Source organism: Passer montanus, unplaced genomic scaffold, assembly GCF_014805655.1.
Source record: "Passer montanus isolate IOZ18808 unplaced genomic scaffold, ASM1480565v1 scaffold52, whole genome shotgun sequence".
Lineage (NCBI taxonomy): Eukaryota > Metazoa > Chordata > Aves > Passeriformes > Passeridae > Passer > Passer montanus.
In genome coordinates, this window is record NW_024370152.1 from 677,017 (window position 1) to 695,613 (window position 18,597).

An 18,597-nucleotide genomic window follows, 5' to 3' on the forward strand; every position below is an offset into this window, starting at 1 on the left:
ATCATCATGTGACATAGCAATGGCTGTAGATTTCATTTCAGCAATCAAGCCTGTGGTTCAGTGGTGGAAATAAAGGCAGATCCAATTATTTCAAAAGTTGCAGCTTTACTGAGAACTATTATTGAATCTCATTAAAATTATGTATTATTTTTAAAAGAAAGAAAAAGGGGGAAAAGGCATTGAATGACAAAACTGTTTTCTACAGTTGGGAATGCTTTGCATTCTCTCAGAAAAATAAAGGAAAGAATGCTTAATTATGTTTTGGATGATGTTAGGATAGGAGACCAGCTCTGCTTACTGATGACTTCGCTTCATGTAACCATTGATGATTTCAGCCAGAATTGACTCACCTTTCTGAAATATGAATGGATGTCAGGTTGCTTTTTCCCTTTCCTGGTAGGAGTACCTGCAGGCTCATTGGCTCAAATTCTTTGCCTGTCCCAGAGGAACAGAGAGGTGCAGGATGAATTTTAGACAAATTTGAGCTGACTGCCAAAAGCACATCTCTGCTGTGGTCAAAGAAGCATTAGAGACCTAAAGCAAAATCACTGTTCAGTAAAAAGAATGTATGCAGTGGGTAGCTCTGAAAGTTCCATCAACCCCTTTGCAGAGCAGAAAATGTTGCTGAAAGCACTGATGTTGAAGACCCTTGAAGAAAATACATCAGTTTGAAAGAGATTTGATCTAGCAGGAGAAGAACCAAATGCTTGTGGCCTGATGATGCATCCCTGTCTCAGGAAACACTTGTTTTATGTAATACTGAGGTAGCTCTTCAAAAAAGAACTTGTTGACAACAAGTAAAAAGATCAGTGCAAGTGGAATGTCTTGATTTTATTAAAACAGATCAATTCAAGCTCTGAGGAAGAAAAAAATCAAACATGGAAAGTTATTTTTCAAAACTGAAAAAGTTTGAGGATTTTTTTAAAGCCAAAGGTAAAGCAAAAGTACCATTGACTTCTGTGGTGTTAGTGAATGTAAAAAATATTGGTCATAAGGAACTCAGGATAGCTGAGAAAAGACAAAAACATGGAGGCAAAATGAGTTAAGTGATATCATCAGGATAACGCAGCAATTTAATGGCAAAGCTGGAAAAACTCCATATTCCTTGAACACCTATGCCTGCTTAATTGTATGGCTTTACAGCATGAGTCAGTAACCCCACTGATTTCCAATACTGTAAGAAGAGAAGGAGTCTGATTGAGACACCATTCATGTGGTGTGGAGAAAGGCAAAGCACTCGTGTACATTAGATCTTGGCAGACTAGGCTAAACAGAATGCCTTGTGCAAGTGCTCTGAAGAAATTAGCAGGGTAATATTCGTGAAAATTATTCAACTGAGCAGAGATGAGAAGAAGAAATAGGAGAGTCCCAAGACTGATCCCTGCTTGGAGAAATCACTGAGAGCTTTAATTAATGTTAATTGGAATTAATTGATATTTTTTGAACATTAGGTTAGCTTGAAACCACAGTTGAAAATGCAGTCTTATATTAAGAAATATATTAAGTAATAAAAATTTGTATGAAGATCAGAGGACACAAAGTAATAAATACAATATGGCCCCAGTGTCTTTAATATTTATAAAATGTAAATTGGTAAAGGATATGGATGGGGTTACCTCAGAAAAGAGTAAGCATAGCAATTAGAAATCAGTACATCTGGAAAATTAGAAAGCAATTTTTGACCTGTGTCTGTGTCTTCAGACCAGTTTTAAGTTCAATAAAGTCTTACTATAACAATTATAAATAACAGCATGGTAAGTCTATAGAATAGATTTTATGATTACTTGATATGTATTTAATGAAATGTCAAAAGGTTTGGTTTTTTTTGTTGTTTTTTTTTCTTTCTAATTATACACTTTCAAAACATAGAAAAGAGCTGATATGTTTCTGAGCTTTTTTTCACCAATTGTAAATTACCAGTATTTGTGACATGCACACACTGTCACAAAACTAGTTCAGTTTTGCCTAGAAAAGAGACAGAGAAGACAAATGAGGAATTGGAAAGAACTGATTTCACTAAATATTTAAGTTTCACTTGTTTTTTTAAAAAAGTATTTTAAATTCTAAATATTTTAGAATACACAGAATAGCATATGTCCCAACTGTGCACCAAAGCTTTGAGCAAGAGAAACCAGTTAGAAGACATGTTCTCCAGGACTCAGTCTTTGCTAGAACTCAGATTTCCATGTGGCTGTAGAGTTAGCCCTATGCATATATCTTTGAATAAATATAATGAACTATTAGCAGACTATCTAATTGTGCTACATTTGGTTGAATAATAACCTTTTTAGTGAACAAGTACTCCTTCAGATTAAAGAGTGCTCACACCCACCCACAACACTTGTTCCCTTTCCTGCTCTCTGAAATTTAATTTTAATGCAGTGGTTCAGTCTCTAGCTGTTGTTCAAAGAGCACCTGAGGGATGATGCTGCAAAATGAAAGCTCAGAGGAATGTATGACAATTGCACCCATCTCAGCCAATTCTCAGAGATGCCCAGTAAGAGTGGGATTTGGCAAATCACCCTAGCAGCTCATCAGAGGAGGAGGGATGTAAGGCTTTGCAGATCTTATGAAATCCTTGTCACAGTTTCAGCTGTGTTGCAGTGGTACTGTGTGCAGGTTGCATCTGTTTTCAAGCATCATTTCTGAAGTCTTTAAATAGAATTGAAAATGAGAAATATAACAAGATTTTTTAAAAAAATTTACATCCATTAATGGAGAAGAAATAAATATGACAACCCAAATACAAGCTTGGTTTCATGATGACCCTAAACTGCTGATGGTTGAAAGTAGTTCCTGCCAGAGCAGAATCCTTTAATGTCACCTGAATTCTTGCAATCCCCCTCAGAGCAGCAGCTCCTTTTGTTACATGGTATTTACAATTTTCCTGTGCCACTGTATTCCTGCTACGCATTTTCAAATGTGGTGGGTTTTTTTCTCCTCTCTTTTCCTTCTAAGTCCAGACAGTTTTTTTTCCCTACTGCCTATAAAGAAACCAGAAAGTTAACACTGTTAACTTTCTTGTTAACACTGGGCTGTTAACACTGGTGACTGTATCTCCCCTCCCCTCCCCTTTTGGTGGGCACAGAAATCACTCTATCACAAATCCATGTTTTCTACTTCAAATTTCCTCCTTATTCATCCTAAACCTAAGGAACATATCTGAGTACTGTAAGGTAGAAAGGAAGGAACCTGAATGGGGTCCATTGCTCAAACCACAGCACAACTGCTCTGCCTGAAGCCCAGCAGAAGACCTTGCTATGATTTTAATCTTCTGCAGTGAAGGAAGCAGTTGCTAGGGGAGTGCAAGGACTAGAAACAACTTGGGATGCTGAGACAGGGCTATAAAATTTTAATGTAATGGCTGGAAGACAAAGTCAATGTAGTCTTCTAGATAGTACATACCAGAAAAATACTAAGGGAATAATATTTTTATACAGCATTATGCTCTATCTTTCTGCATTTGACTCTGACAGCTATGGACCTTCCCATACTCTGCCCAAGATTCCTTTCTCTTTCAGTCTTATTCCCCCTCTGCTGCAAGAAAGACATGGTGTGCAATTTTACAGATTGTCCCAACACAGCTACTGGCATAATTTCTTCAGATTGTCATAAAGGGACATCTGATGAAACCTCATTCTTGGAACAATATCTTAATTCTCACCAGAAACAGAAAATTTTCTAAAAAGTCTGACTAGCCAATGAGATTTAAATACCCTGCAGCCATGCAAAGATTAAGACCCACTAGCTCCTTTGAAGGAGGCAATCTGCAGGGGCCTCAGATTGTTGGGGAAAAGTGGTGGCAGGCCAGAAGACAAAGAGAAGAGCTGCTGGAAGATGGCTCTTACTGTGCCTCAGGATGTTTAGAGAAAAACATTCCAGGCTCATTCCTAGACCTTTTCCTGGAAGGAATTATACAGTTTAGCCACATCACTGAAAAAAGTCCACAGATTACAGGGGAAAACAGGAGGTTAGTGGGGTGGGGCAACAAGCTTTGACATTGCTAGAGCTCATCTATTCCTATTGTACATTCCCTGCTAAAATTATAATTGTGAGCAGGTAGTGAATATTATCATCCTGACTGGAAATCCATTAACTCTGTGGAAGGTCTTTCATAGTCATCAGAGATAGTGACACTTATCTTTGGTCTGTTCAAAATGATAGGCACCACATTTAAAAAGAGCTAAGTGTCTGGTATGCAACAAAAAGGTCTTGTACGGAAATGAGAATTGCAGGAAGTCTATCTCACTGCGATTACCATTAGCTGAATCCAAATTTATGGTTGTTTCCATTTCTGTCGAAGGAATGGGCTACGCCTAAGAGGAGGCGGGGTGGAGGAGAGAGAGAGAAAGAGGGAATGAGAAAATGGAAGAAGAATCTCAATTCTTTCTAGTTTTAGTGAATCAGTCAGAATGAGAATGGGTAATTAAGTATCTGTTTTTTAAAAAATTGAAGGACTTCACAATAGGCAACTGCAGAGATCAGAGTGAGAGATGAATTCACATGAGAAGAAAGGTTTGGGAATATTTGGGATCATTATAGGGATAACCAGGTTCACCAATGATTTGCCTTACCAACCTTTAGCAATCAAACTGTTCATTGTCTCCACCTGAGTTGGTAGTCATTTCTTCCTTGGTACCCAGTAGGGAGAAGTGCATACCTCAGAGCATGATGTCCCAGACGCACACCTTGGAATGGAATGTACTGCTGCCCACAGTGTATGCCTCTCCCCACTGACTGGAAGGGCTTTGAACAGATGCTTAACTTGTAGCTGTCAAACTATTGAGCAAGTGCTCACTCCTCATCTTCTACTGCTAGGTTCATTGCAAAGCCTTGTGCCCAAAATGGGAGAACACCATGCTAAATAGGAAATTTAGTTAATTTTAGTCATGGCCTTAAGCCAGTTTGCAGTCTGTTTTCCTCCCTCTGGAGCTGGAGATGGCTGTGTCTGGCAAAGGACAACCCCTGAATTCTTGTCCCTGTAAGACCCCTGCTGTCAGCACCTGGACATGTGAACCCAGTGCTGTGTAGCTTCCCAGACTTTGTCTCTTCTGCTGTAGAAATGGCCTGCATTTCTAAGGTAAGGTTCAGAGGGTAATTGTTCTAGTGTCTGGACTTTTGCTTTTTGTTTTAAATATACTTTTCAGATGATATCAAAGCAGGAAGAGACACAGGGCAAAGTAGAAAAAATATTGTTAATGTCTCTTAATTAAATTCATTGAGGCAAATAATCTTTTTGCTTCCTACATTCTCCATTGTCTGCAGTGTCTCTGTCTCCCAGCATGAGTTGGCACCATCTTCTCCTGTATCTTCTTTATCAGAGCACATACTAGCTTTGATAAAAGCTGATGAAGTTAGTGAAGTTAGAAAAGTTATTTTCCAAACACAAGGCTGAATAGCAAAAAAAAAAAAAAAAAAAAAGCATTACTGAATAATAACACAGAGTCCTCAGGCTTGCAGTAGCTGCACTGGGAAGCAGGTGAGAGACGGAATATTGATGAGTAATCTAGAGAGCAAGCAGGTGATTTTAGAGCCAGCTATGATCATGGCATGTCATTGAGTTGTGCTTGTTTTCAGACAATCAGAGTCTGTGTCTCTCTAAGACTTACACTTTTTGCCTCCTGACACATAAGTGGGAGGGGCTAGTTTCTTTCTGTGGTGAGAAGAAGTCAAACAAGAGCAGGAACTGGAGCTGAGGAACCTGCCACATTGAGAAAGTGACAGGCAAGCTGTTACCAGTAAGGATGCTGAGAATGCATGAATATATAAATAAAAGGGAGTTTTTCTATCAGCAAAGGGATGCACACCATGTTTCCCACTCTTCTTGAAAGTACTCCAGAATTAGAAGCTTGTGCCCAACTTAAAAATCTGCACATTAGTTTTTTTGCCAGTGTGCAAACTTCCTACCCTCCCACACTCTACAAATCTCTCTGACAAAAATCCTGCAGGTTTCCACCCATGAAGCACATAAGGTCAAGAACAATAAGTACCTGAACTCAGACACATGAGCATCTGCTAAGCAAGATCTGAAAGGTAATTGCAGGGTATATACTTGCTTGACCTGTTGTCATGGTGCCAGGACCTGTCCATCAGTGGGCATGAAACAACACCTCTTTTCATGCCTGCAGCCCAGACAGCTCAGACATAGGGAAGTGTTTCTACTTTTTCTATTTGTTCTGCCCAGGCTCTAGTGTGGGCTGAGCTTATTGATGGCTTCACTCTTCTGCATACATAGAGCCCTTTCTTTCAAGTGCATCTCAAAGGCCACAGTGCTCCTTCTCAGCATCAGAGTTCCTAGGTTTGTCACTGAGTTTGTGCTAACTTCTGCATGTACTTGCATGGTAGTAATTTTTAAAGAACTCTACTGTTAGTAAAAGGCATGCTTCCACTAACACAGGACTTCTCTTATGGCAGCAAAGACTGAGATTTGAAAGGGCTTTTCTCCAGTTTCTTGGCAAAAACTGTTACATCAAAAAAGATTCCAGATTTTACCAGCGATTTGGATAACTAGAGCCATTACCAAAAAGGCTGAGGCTTTGGCCAAAAACACCAAGCAGCTGATGCAAAAAAGCTCATGTGATCCCAAAAAAGCTAGTCAAGTGTATTCTTACTTGACCTTTTTAATGACTTCTTTTTTGCATTTGAAATATAATTGTTCATTAATGGCCTGAAGCAATATAATTTTCTTAAATAATAGGATTCTAGTGGCTCATGACACTGCTAGGCATGTACAGATATTTTATGATGGGAAGGTGATAAATAGTGGTTGGGATACAGAGCAGCATAATCAGCTGAGCATGTTGGTGATGTGCATGGTCAAGTTTATATTCAGGCTCAGTTATGATGTGTTCCCTTCCAACACTCCTTGTCCCTTGAGGTCATCCAAGGGATTTAAGGTTCCTCTGCCCTCTTGCTCTGCTTCCCACCCTCCACACCCAGCTAGCTACTGGAAGTTTCATTAATGACATCAAATTGCTCAGACAATATGAAAATAAAATAGACAGCCAGCTTCCCTTTGCTTAGCTTGTGGACGATAAGATAAGCATGGTTGGGTATCAGTTACCCTATAAGTTCTTGAACTGCTGCTTTTTGACACGGTCAGAACAGAAATCCAACATGATACGTGCATTCCATCCACTACTGTGGCAGAAAATCCCCACCCAATTAGATCAAGAAGGAGAAAGAAAATGGCCTTCTTACTCTTTCTTGACTCACTGTCTGGAAGATGAATTCTTCCATGTGTTGAGAGGTGAACACTTCAGCTGTTCCATACCCTTCTGTCTTAATTGCTATGAGGTCCTGCTTGTATGGAGAGAGCAAAAAAAACTGGAGACCCCAACCAAGACCTCGAGAAATTTTGAAATTTATTTAAATTATCAAAGAGCCATTGAAAAGGCTCATTTTGGTACTTTAGTAGATGGATGCCAGTAGGCATTAAATGCTTTTGTCTTGTTGCCATAGGACAAAGGTATGACTCGGAGAAATGTACAGTAGAGACAGCAAGCCCCTCTGCATAAGGTTTGTCTCGCCCTTCTGCTGTACAGCTCTTAGCTTGATGTGGGCTGTGAGCTCTGTGGGCTCTGCCTTGCTCACAAATCCCTGACAATATAAAACATTTGTTCTCTGACCATGGCTAGCCAAGAGAAAGGATGAGCAAAGCTCAACAGCTGATTCCACATAGGGGAAATAAGAAATATGCACCGCTTCTCTAGAATGAGTTTTGAGTTATCAACCCAAGCTAGTTGCTTGCTGTTGCAATGGTCTGAGATTTTTTTATGCCATGGCTGTTTACAATTGAAAATAGTTCTTCAGGTTTGTCATAGCAACCCAACTGTAGCAACACTGTACAGACTGAGTGGGTCTCCCACTTCAAGACCATTATTGCTGTTTGGTTGGATTGTTAAGATGAACCAGATATTTTCCCTTACCAGCTTTCAATACAAACATATCTTCTCTAGTCTCCTGGGAGGCAAGAAAACTACCTCGAATTATGGGAGGAGGCTGGTGAGCCAGTTCAAAAAGGGCTAGAGAAAAAGAAGTGACTTGCCCTTCATTTTTTCATGTCTTTCTGAAAAGCTGCAGCATATGAATTAACACTCATAATTTCCTACTTGCTCTTTTGGATGTCAAAATTTTTCTTCCTATTTTTAAAGCATTTTGATGTCAGAGTTCTCACTTCTGTTGCCAGTTAATGGGATTGAGAAATACTCTTTGTACTTCAGAGGCAAGAGTGTGTCAAAGGTTTGAAACTAATTGATTAACTACCTTTGATTTTACTGAGTCTTGGCTCAGAGTTTGTGACAATGCCTTGGTCTCCACAAAGGTACTGGCAAGGTGGCTGTGCTAATTAGATCGTAGCTTCAATGACAGGATTTATTCCACACAGAAGAATCTCCAAGGAATTGATGACAACAATTAAATAGTCTCAAAGCAAGGACTAAAGATAATCACCTAAGTAATATTTCCTGATCTCTTACTATTGCTGAATTGAGTTACCTTTTAAAGCAACCAAAACCAAAGTTGTAAATGCCGACTTTGTTGGCATTTACAACTTTGGTGTTGGTTGCTTTAAAAAAAATTTCTTCCTGAAAACTTTGAGGCAGTTTATTGTCCTGTCAAATTCATCCTATCAACCCAGGGAAGTTACTGAGAACAGTAGGACATATGAAAATGGCACAGAAACAACTTTTTATATTTCAGTGTGGCATCACTGTAAGCAATGACTGTGTTTCAGAGCAGACTGTGTAACCCCTTTAGACAGCTAAATCTTACTTAAATTCTGTGTTCACCAAGAATAAATTAATTGTCTCCCATATGGTCTCATGGAAAGCAGAGAAAAATTGCAGATGTGTACCTAAATGTTGGTCTAAGGGCCTCTTTTCCTCCCAGGTTAATTCCCAGAATACTTAGCAGTAGTGACATGAATGCTCCTTTTATAACTGGGCCTGTTAGATGGCTCTGTTCTAATTTTTTTTTGTGTGTAACAATCTATGATATGTTGAATATTTTTAAATAGAAAATTGTCCTTTTAATTTCCCTCAGAACTACTGTCTAATAGAAGACTACAATTAAATACAATTACCTCTCACTGTAGTGCTATGTGAACTACACTAGTGAACACAAAAATAGTGAATCTAGACTAGTGAAGACAAATTTACCTGGAGCGTACTGTCAGTCACGTATGAGGGTACCACTTCCAGAATCCTTTCTAAGTTCCTTCTTGCTCTGCTGTGGTGAGCTCTGTTAACCTTATTACTTTGCTGATAATACCATTCTACATGTTCATGAGCTCTTTTTAGTGTACTACAAAACACCAAGCATTACCTAAAATATCATAATATCTACAGCTGATGTGTGCATAGAGAAATGTTCTAGCAATATGCTAGAAACAAAACTGATAACAAGAAACTGTTTTTTAAAGAATCTTTCTTTCATGGCTTCCCAAGGATTTGCAGACATGAGACACAGAGGGCTCACACAGTTTACCTGCTGAAAGCTGTACTTAAAATGAATCAGCCACTTAGGGCTCAGCCTCTGAATTTTCAGCTGGCTTCAATCTCCAATCTGCAAAAGTGTTTGTGATCAATAAGGCAGTGAAATGCTGAACCCCACCAAGCACAAACTAGCAAGACAGGATAATAATTAATTTTTAAGCTTCATGAACTAACAATGAATTTCCTATTGCCTGGGAGATACAAACTATATTTCTTTTGGCAGTTATCTGAATCTTCATCATGCTTTGCACTCCAAGAAAAAATAATACTTTTCATCCTGTGGTGAACCACTCCTTATCCTCTGGAGCACTTGTATCAGGTTCTTTTAAGAACATACTGACTGGACTAGAGCTTTCAAAATAAGATTTAGTAATGCAAAATTTAAAACAAACCCAGAAAACCTAAACCAAACAAGAAACAAAACGAAAAAGAGCTGTCACACGTGGTAAACGCAGGCTATAGAAAAGGAATAGTTGTGTCTAATCTAAATTGCTTCAGTATCCTGGGGAAATAATTATACCAGCCTTGTACTAAAACAAACACTTTCATTTGGCAAAGGAAATAAATGCAGGAGGCAGGAAGAAGGATGAGCAGCTTATGCTCCATGTTCTGATCTTACATAGCACACACATAAAGAAAGATATATCCTATGGATTTATTTATGCTATCAGATACATAGCTATAACATAAATTCTTCTAAACTCATAAAAGAAACTGCATTGATCCATTTCCAGGGTGCTGCCATTGGCTTCTGGGATGATTTTCTTGTGGAAAACTAAATGTAGACTTTGGAAACACAAGAAACTATAACCTGCTTTGGCTAGGAGCACACCTGCTCTGCATCACTGGAAAATGCCTCTGTTCTCATGGGAGCCTTCTGCAGCTTGATGCCATCTTAGTGATCATGGAGAAAATCTAAACTTTTACTGTAACCTGTGAGCAATTAAACTGCAGTCGTTAGTGTGGAATATGTAAATTTTCTTTCTTCTTTTCCTGCTTAACTGCTTTGAAGAATAAAATTGACCCAGATTTTCTTAACTGAAGCTGCAAGTTGGATTCTGGGGGAGAAATTTTTCCACTGGACCCAACAGGTTTAGGATTTCAATATGTACTGTATCTTGGGCCCTGTGGTCATGAGTCAGTGCACTGATTTCAGTCCACCCTCCAGGTACCTAAAATCAGTGTTTTGGAGCCTCTGATCCTATGCTCTTCTTCATGAGTCAGATATTCTTTGCTTACTCTGGAGATTTCTTCTCTGATTACAAAATGGAAGAACTTTGCTAGTCATCAGTAATTTAATTATCTCCATTCCTGAAGCTTTCAAGACCTCATTCCCCTTCACTGAGGCAGACCATATTGCTGAAAGGCATTGTTTTAATATGGATGCTGCACACACAAAAGGAACAAAATAAACATATTTGCAAACATAGAGAAAATGAAAACATGCTTTCTGCTGAGTATTCAGAAAAAAAATCATTGTATATGATACCTATGTCTGTTGTTTCTCAGACTGCTGGTTTCCAAAGGGTACCAAATTTGTTCACAAATTGTAGTTCACACTGCAAGTGTGTAGTAATGGGAAAAAAAAAGCATTTGACTGGGAAAACTTAGCACAGTTTTGCGACTTGAGCAGTGAGCAGAATGGCCAGTGTGCTTTGGCAGAGTCAGCACACATAGTAGATAAAGCCAAAATGTGTTTCCCTTCTGCCTCTACGCAAACACACCCAGCATGGGGGCAAAACAAGAAGAGTTAGAGACGCACGTATGCCTGCAGGCCAGGGTCTTATTGGCACCCCAGGGGTATGGTGGATGGCTCCTGTAACTGGGTACCAGGACAGCAGACCATCAGAGATCTGCTTGGCAGAATATCATGGGATTAAGTTTGAAGTGAAATGGAGTCTAAAAAAGCTGTTCAGTATACAGGGATCTCCACCTCCAAACTCAGGAGCAATGAGTCCCAACAAAGATATCCAGCAAGATTGTGGAGCAGATCCTCTAAGCTGGAGAGACACAGATTTGATGGCTGGACCACTTGGTGGTTAAGGAATTGGTTGGATGGACATGAAGAGCTGTGGTGTAACATCCCAGCCTTACGGGAGAGGAAGCATGTGAAATTCAAAAATCCTTGTGGTCAAAAGTAATAACAGAAGTCAGAGAGTCCACAAAAACTCAGGATATTTTATTAGTAAATTTCACACTTGGCATGGAAATTGGTATTAGTTAGTCCCTGACCTATCATATAAGCATGACAGTGGATTTTGGGTAAAGGGTTGAGATGAAAAGAAAGAGAGAAGAAAAGAGATGAATTAGAGAGGAAGTAAGAGATGGAAGGAAGGAAGGTGTCTTCTAGAATTCTACATGTGGTTAATGGTTTAATGTCCTAGTGGACACCAGAGATGAGTGGTGTCCTCAGGGTTCAGAGTTGAACTGGCACTGTTTAGCATCTTTGTCACTAACAAGGACAGTGGGATCAAGGACAGTGGGATCAAGGGCACCCTCAGCAAGTTTGCCACAGAGACCATGCTGTGTGGGGCAGCCAACATGCTGCAGAGAAGGGATGCCATCCAGAGGGGCCTGGACAGGCTGGACAGGTGGGGATGTGCACACCCCATGAAGGTCAAAAAGGCCAAGTGCAAGGTCCTGTACCTGAAGCAGGGCAATCCCAAGCAGAGACGGGGCAGCGGATGGATTTAGAGCAACCCTTAGGAGAAGGACTTGAGGGTGGATGAGAACTTTTACATGGTTTGGCAGTGTGCACTTGCAGTCAAGAAAATCACCATATCCTGGGCTGCATTAAAACCAGCTTGGCCAACAGATCTAGTGAAGTGGTTCTATCATTCTGTTGTGCTTTCATGAGACCTATCTGGAGCTCTGTGTCCAGCTCTGGAATCCTTAGCATAATAAGGACATGGACCTGTTGGAGCAAGTCCAGAGGAGGGTAACAAAGGTGATTAGAGGGCTGGAGCACCTCTCCTCTCTCCCATGGCTGGATGGGACTCTAAGCAAAGTGGTCTAGTGGAAGGTGTCCCTGCCTGTAGGGGGTTTGGGATGATTTGGATATATTTGTAAGGTCCATTCCAGCCCAAGCCATTCTATAATCCCATGATCCCTTTCTTTTAACTGGGTTTGTCTGGGCTGGTTTGCATGGAAACCAATGAAACAATTCTCCTTGATCTGAGTTTGCAGAAAATTCAGTGATGGCTTCTGCAATAAGGAACTTGTGTAGTTCTGGTTTTCACTTAAACAGGAACAGTGGACAGATATGATGTTGTTTTCAATCAAAGTAAACAAACAAGATCTGTACTTCTTGAGTACAGATCTGATCTCCTCCAGAGAGCAGTGCTTTATCTTGCATTCCATCTGTTGTGGAGCAGCAGAAAAGCAAATTTCATATCTATTGTTTAGGGTAGCACTGCTGTTGGATGCTTGGGGCACTGGGTATTCCCATGGGATTGTTCTGCAGTTCCACAGCTAATTGGAACAGAAACCAGGGATGTGGTTCTCAGGCAGCAGTATTGCCATGTGGGAGAAGGAGGATGGGTGGTAGACATAGATTCACCCAATGTCACCAGAAGAAGATGCTGATGGGAGGCTGATGAAGATCAGATGAGCCCTTTGAAATCTGCATCAGCATCTGATTTGTGTTTGTGGTGCGAGAGAAAACCTGCAGGCCTCTGAGTTTGCTGTGAGAGCCCCCTGAGAGAAACAGGGGGATAAGACTGAAGAACATGCTGGAAGACCTGAAACTAGACAGGTCATGCAAGAAGTATTGCTGTGATTTTGACAGAGCTGAAAGCCTGAGCTAGCACAGAGCATGTGTAGCCACAGGGAACTTATGGGTAAGTGGAACCTTGGATGAGGTAAAAGATTCAAAGGACATGAGTAAGGTTTACAAATAATCATTGCTGGAAAACTGCCTGAAAACTCTGACAGCCCCCAAGGAGTTGGTTTCAGAACATCTTTTCCAGGAGAGATGAGGCCCTGGCTTTGCATCTCAAGTGTCTCCTACCTGAAGTTTAATTGTCCTCCTTTCTTTCTCTCTGTCACCTCTCTCCTGAGCTGTGCTCCTGTTTGGCTCACACACAATTGAACAATGTAGTTTAGGACTGCGGTTGCCAGACTTTGCCTTGTTCTTTTCCATTATTAATCAGCTGTCTTCTTCTAACACATTGACAGGGTCAGCAGAGCTGTGCAGCAGCATGTAGAGACAAGAAAACACCCACACCTACACTCACTCCACACAGAGCCCCCATGCACACCCCCACACACCCTGCTGGTGTGTCATGGACTGAGACACCCTGCATTCTCTCTCATACCTTTCATTCCTTGCCACAGCTTGAAATTGGCGTGATTGCCCATATGGCAGGTTGTGATTCTTTGTTCATTACTCCTCAGAAAGCAAAGAGATTATCTAGGGTCAGCATGTCTGAGTTGCCTCAAACAGTCTGTGTAATTCTAACACTGCATGGCAGACCTTGCACTTAAATGGGTTACTTGAGAGACAAGGAGAGTGTCCTCCTTTCATATGTGTTAAAAGGCTCCCCCACAAGTTTTCTGGGGATTAATCCTCACTATCAAGTTCAGGATGAATGAACTGATTAGAATGACAAGTAGAGCAACAAAAACAAACAAGCAAAAAGAGCCAAATTTAGCACAAAATGAAATCAGAAGATTTGAGGTGAAAGAAAAGCCAGGGCATATTTTTGGGCAAATCTACATCAAAGTAGGCTCTGTGCTTTAAACAGTGGTGAGAACAGTATACCTGGGGCTCTGGGTTTCAGCACCCTCACCTCCTGTATTTGACAGCCTGTTCACTCACAGAGAGACCAAAGAAATCATGTAGAAAGACTTCCAAGTTTGTACAAATCAAATAAAAGGGGAGTATTTTTCTGTACCGTAGACTCTCACAGTTGTGGAACTAAAGGTCAGTGCTGAACTCTACCTATTGCTCTTGATTTGTTTCAGTCCTACATATATCATACATTCCTAGTGGAAAATTCCATGCATTAATGATGGAAAGATCTAAATTGGGCTGATGTTCTCTTCGCTAATGGCAGAGAAAAATAAGAACTTTGCACAAGTGATAAATAATGTCCAAAAGGACAGGTGAAAGATAAATCTTTTTGCAGTAGCTGCATATTTTCCAGATCTTTTAAAGGCAATTTATGAAAACTTACATTAGACATGAGGAGAAATATTTTAATTGCAAAGGTAGTTAAGTTCCAGAACAGGTGAGAGGTTTTCAGCAGTTTGAGTCTAAGAAAAACACTTATTCAGGTCAAGTTAATTCTTGAGATAAAATGGTATGCATGTTGCCCTTTCAGTGTTTTTTCTAACCCTATGCTTTGAAGTCTGGCTAATTTATTTTTTTCTTTTTTGTATCAAGGTTCAGAATATGAATGAAACTTTACAGACAGAGCTGTTAGTATAGACTAACTTTTATATCCCATAACATTTATCGGAAGTAAGATAAGGAATAAGCATTTAAATCTCTCAGTAGCTTTTCAAACCTTATCTAGTAAATAAAAGAGTAATTCCAAAGATGGCTGTATCTGCCACAGCTGTTGATACAGTTTCAGCAGTGCTCTACCTGCAGCTGTGCAGGTAGAACACTGCTGAAACACTACGAAGTTCAGTTCCCAGAAGAGAGATGAAACCACTACAATTCACATGCCAACCTTTTCCCAGAAGACAAAGCTCAGTGTTATGTGATACACAGTATTATTTCACATGGTATTATTTCATATTCAGTAATAGTTGGACTGAGGTCCGGTTTCAACCTCTCAGAGCACTTGGAGGGAAGAGCTGTTTCCTGACTTCTCTTGTCCCACCATGTAGTCTTCAAGTAGTGTTTGTATCCCCAATAAACCTCCTCTTTTAATCCTTTAGCTTTTTCAGATAACTTTCTGTTTCTAAGTAGGCAGTTCCAAATCTCATCCAAGGAAAACCACTCCCTTGTGCATTTGTTGCTGTTGTCTTCCTGCAGAGTCAGTTCCACTCCTGACCCAAAGACACGCCATTACTTATGCAAGTCTCTTAACTAGAATATTGCTGTTTATTCATTCCATGGCCTAGATATTTGCTAGATAAACATGTTCATTTTTAGTAGAAACTATTGGCTTCTCTTAAGAAATTATATTTATGATACCTTCACATTTTGGGCTGCTGATCTCGTTGGCTCAACAGCTCTCTACCCCCTGACAACCTTACTGTCATTAGAGCAAATTTCCAGAATGTTTCCAGTTCATGTGAAAAACTGGAGGAATAAGAAAGAAAAGGGACGGGAGGAGGTTGGTGTTGTATGTTACTATGTTCGTCTGGTCTTTTTCTGACATGCAGTCAGTGAGTGTAGGTTAAGCCAAGGCCTGGGTATTTTTTCCCTACTCTGCCCAGCTGATGACTGCGGACTCCAGGCTGACAATATTTCTCTAACATGACCCTGTGACAACAATCCCCATGAGGCCACAGAATAATAACTTTAGGAGTGGCAGGAGGGCACACTTACTAAAAATGTTTCAGTATCTTCTTGGCTTAGGTCCATAATTCTGCTTATAGTAGAAGATATGAATAGGTGACTGAAGGCCAAGCAGGTAATGATACAACTTTTGACATTAAATTTTGTGGGGTTAGACCCTGAATAAAAATGAAACTATTCTCATCCCTCAAATTTTTTGGAAGTAATGAAATATTTCCTATCCTCAGGAAAACCAGAGCACCAGGAAGAATATTTTTAGTCATATTTTTAAAAATAATTTGTTGACTTCACACAAATGATTTCATGTGAAGACACTTCTGTAAAATTTTTCATATATAAGAACTTCCATTTCTATAATTTTATTTCCTCTGAAACAATTTCTAACCTAAAGTATGTCATTTTATTAACCTATGAATTTTCACAGCTTACATTTTTGTTAATGCAAAGCATTACAAAATGCTACCAACTTTAAATGATAATACTGGATTCTCATAACTGGTTGGTTTTGTTGCACTCACTCCTTCTTGTGAGCTGAATATTTGTTCAGCAAGTTCCTGAGATAGATGATCAACACATCTTGAGCTGAAGGATGGAGGATTTGAAAGCATGCAGAGTACCTGTGTGTTACTATGATTTATGGTGTCTCCACTACTGTTCCCCTCTAGCTGGAAGGGGGAAGGAAGGTGAAGGAAGGCACAATCTGTGTATAAATTACACTGGGAATCACCTAGAAACATCTGCCTGTGGCCTGAGAGGGAGAATGGGGCAGACTAACTACAATCCATCACTGCATGTCATTCTATCTGCATCCTGTGTTGAATCTCCTTTGTGCAGTACAGCCCTGTAACTACAAATTGGTCAAATTCCTTCTTTGTCTCACACATAAATGGAGATATCATTTGTCTTTAATATCTTTCCCATGAAATCAGGTGTGACCAGCACCCAATAGGTATAAAAATTGTAAGACAAATGTCCTTAATGAACATTTTGGCATGAGAGAATTGATTTAGAGCTAGAGTGTTTTGTAGCCACTGCTTTCAACTTTGCAGGCCGTCATCTTAAATATAAATGACGATGGAGAAAGGAATAAAAACTAATGCCTTTGCTCAGAAATATTTAGGAGGAAAAGTCACACCCAACAGCCCTCTGAAATCAGAAAGTTATGAATGCAGCAGTGCACTTTCAGTTTTACTGGTTAACAATTTGTACTAATTTTAGAAGTAGAAAAAATGAAAAGAAAAAATAATGAAAATAGCTCTAATTTGTGTCTATTCAGCAGTAAGGTTTTATTGGTACTTGAAAATACGCAGTGCATGGTACCAACTTAATTCTTTGATGTTTTTGCAATCATATATAATTTTCTTTTCAATGTTGTTTTCAAGCGTATTCATGTAACAATTGAGTAGGTGTGTGTGAGGTAACTGGTGGCTGAGGAGCTGATAGTGAGCAGCCATTAAGGTAGCTTTTCAAAAGGTAAAAAGGATAAGCAGAAGAATACTGCTTCCAGACAGAGAGCTGTGAGCTTGGGGACTGCAAGCATTCTTGAAATGTACAGCTGGTCTCTTTGAAGCACAGCTGGGCACTAAGAAATGGGACACTTCCTGCGTTTGCATCACGATCACAGAACCAAGAAAGTTTAACCTCCATTTATCGTCAGAAAAAGTGGAAGTGGTCTGGGAAATTTGAATTGATCTGAATAAACAGAGCAGATCTCTGAACAACCTGACCTGGTTGAAAATGTTCCTACTCACTGCTTGGACTGGATGGCCTTGAAATTCACCTCTCATCCCAACCCATTCCATGATTTGATAATACAGAGGATGGCCTGCAGGTAGACTTTTTTGCTCTAGATTTGCATGTGTCAGTTTGAGTGTTGATTTTTTTTTTCCTTATGTATCACCCTAATCTCTGAAGCAGTGCAAACACTTAAGGAAAGAGCAACACATACATATGTTTAGTCCTGTATTAAATCTAGCCGCTTGAATGTAATATCATAAAATAATATTCTGGATACTCATGTAATGTCTTAGTGGCACGCTGCTAATTCTTAGTGGAAGTAGCAAATTTCAAGTACCCATTCTACTCACAGGGTTCGGAGTGTTTCTCTTCAAACAGTATGAGTCAGATGATTTTCTCTTGATGGTTCATTTTTACAGAGGTCTTTCTGTCCCACTTATACAAAGAGAACATGAATTCATGTTATAGGATATGTCCCACATGAGAATATGTAAAATTGTTGTCTTCACTGCCATCCTGTCTGTCCTGACCTGTTTGCTTTCTTTTGTTAGTAACTAATTTTTCCCTGAAGTTTTGCCACATCTGTAAACTATAAAATGCTGCTGACGGACTCTCAAAATTATTGCGGATGATGGACCTAAGCATCAGACTTGTTAACAGAAAAGAGGAGGAACAACATCAGTAGAATGCCACCCTAACACTTCATTAACTCAGAGTTTATAATCTCTTTACTAGCGACCCATGGCTGCACAGTCCCAGTTTCTCCCCTGTGCTTGCTTCTGAGGGATCTCAGCACCTTGTCTTGTGAAGGCTGTCCGTCCACCGGGCTGTCCTTAGTGGAGGGGTGTTGGTATGGATATTTTTAGTATCTGTGTAAAAGAGCAAAATGAG

The 18,597-nt window shown here is 39.9% G+C and overlaps 1 protein-coding gene across 1 annotated transcript in view; it reads left to right on the forward strand.

The window, feature by feature from the left end:
* Window positions 1–18,597, forward strand: part of CPLX1 (complexin 1) — a 107,509-nt gene that overhangs the window by 83,965 nt on the left and 4,947 nt on the right. The gene's annotated exons all lie outside the window — the stretch shown is intronic.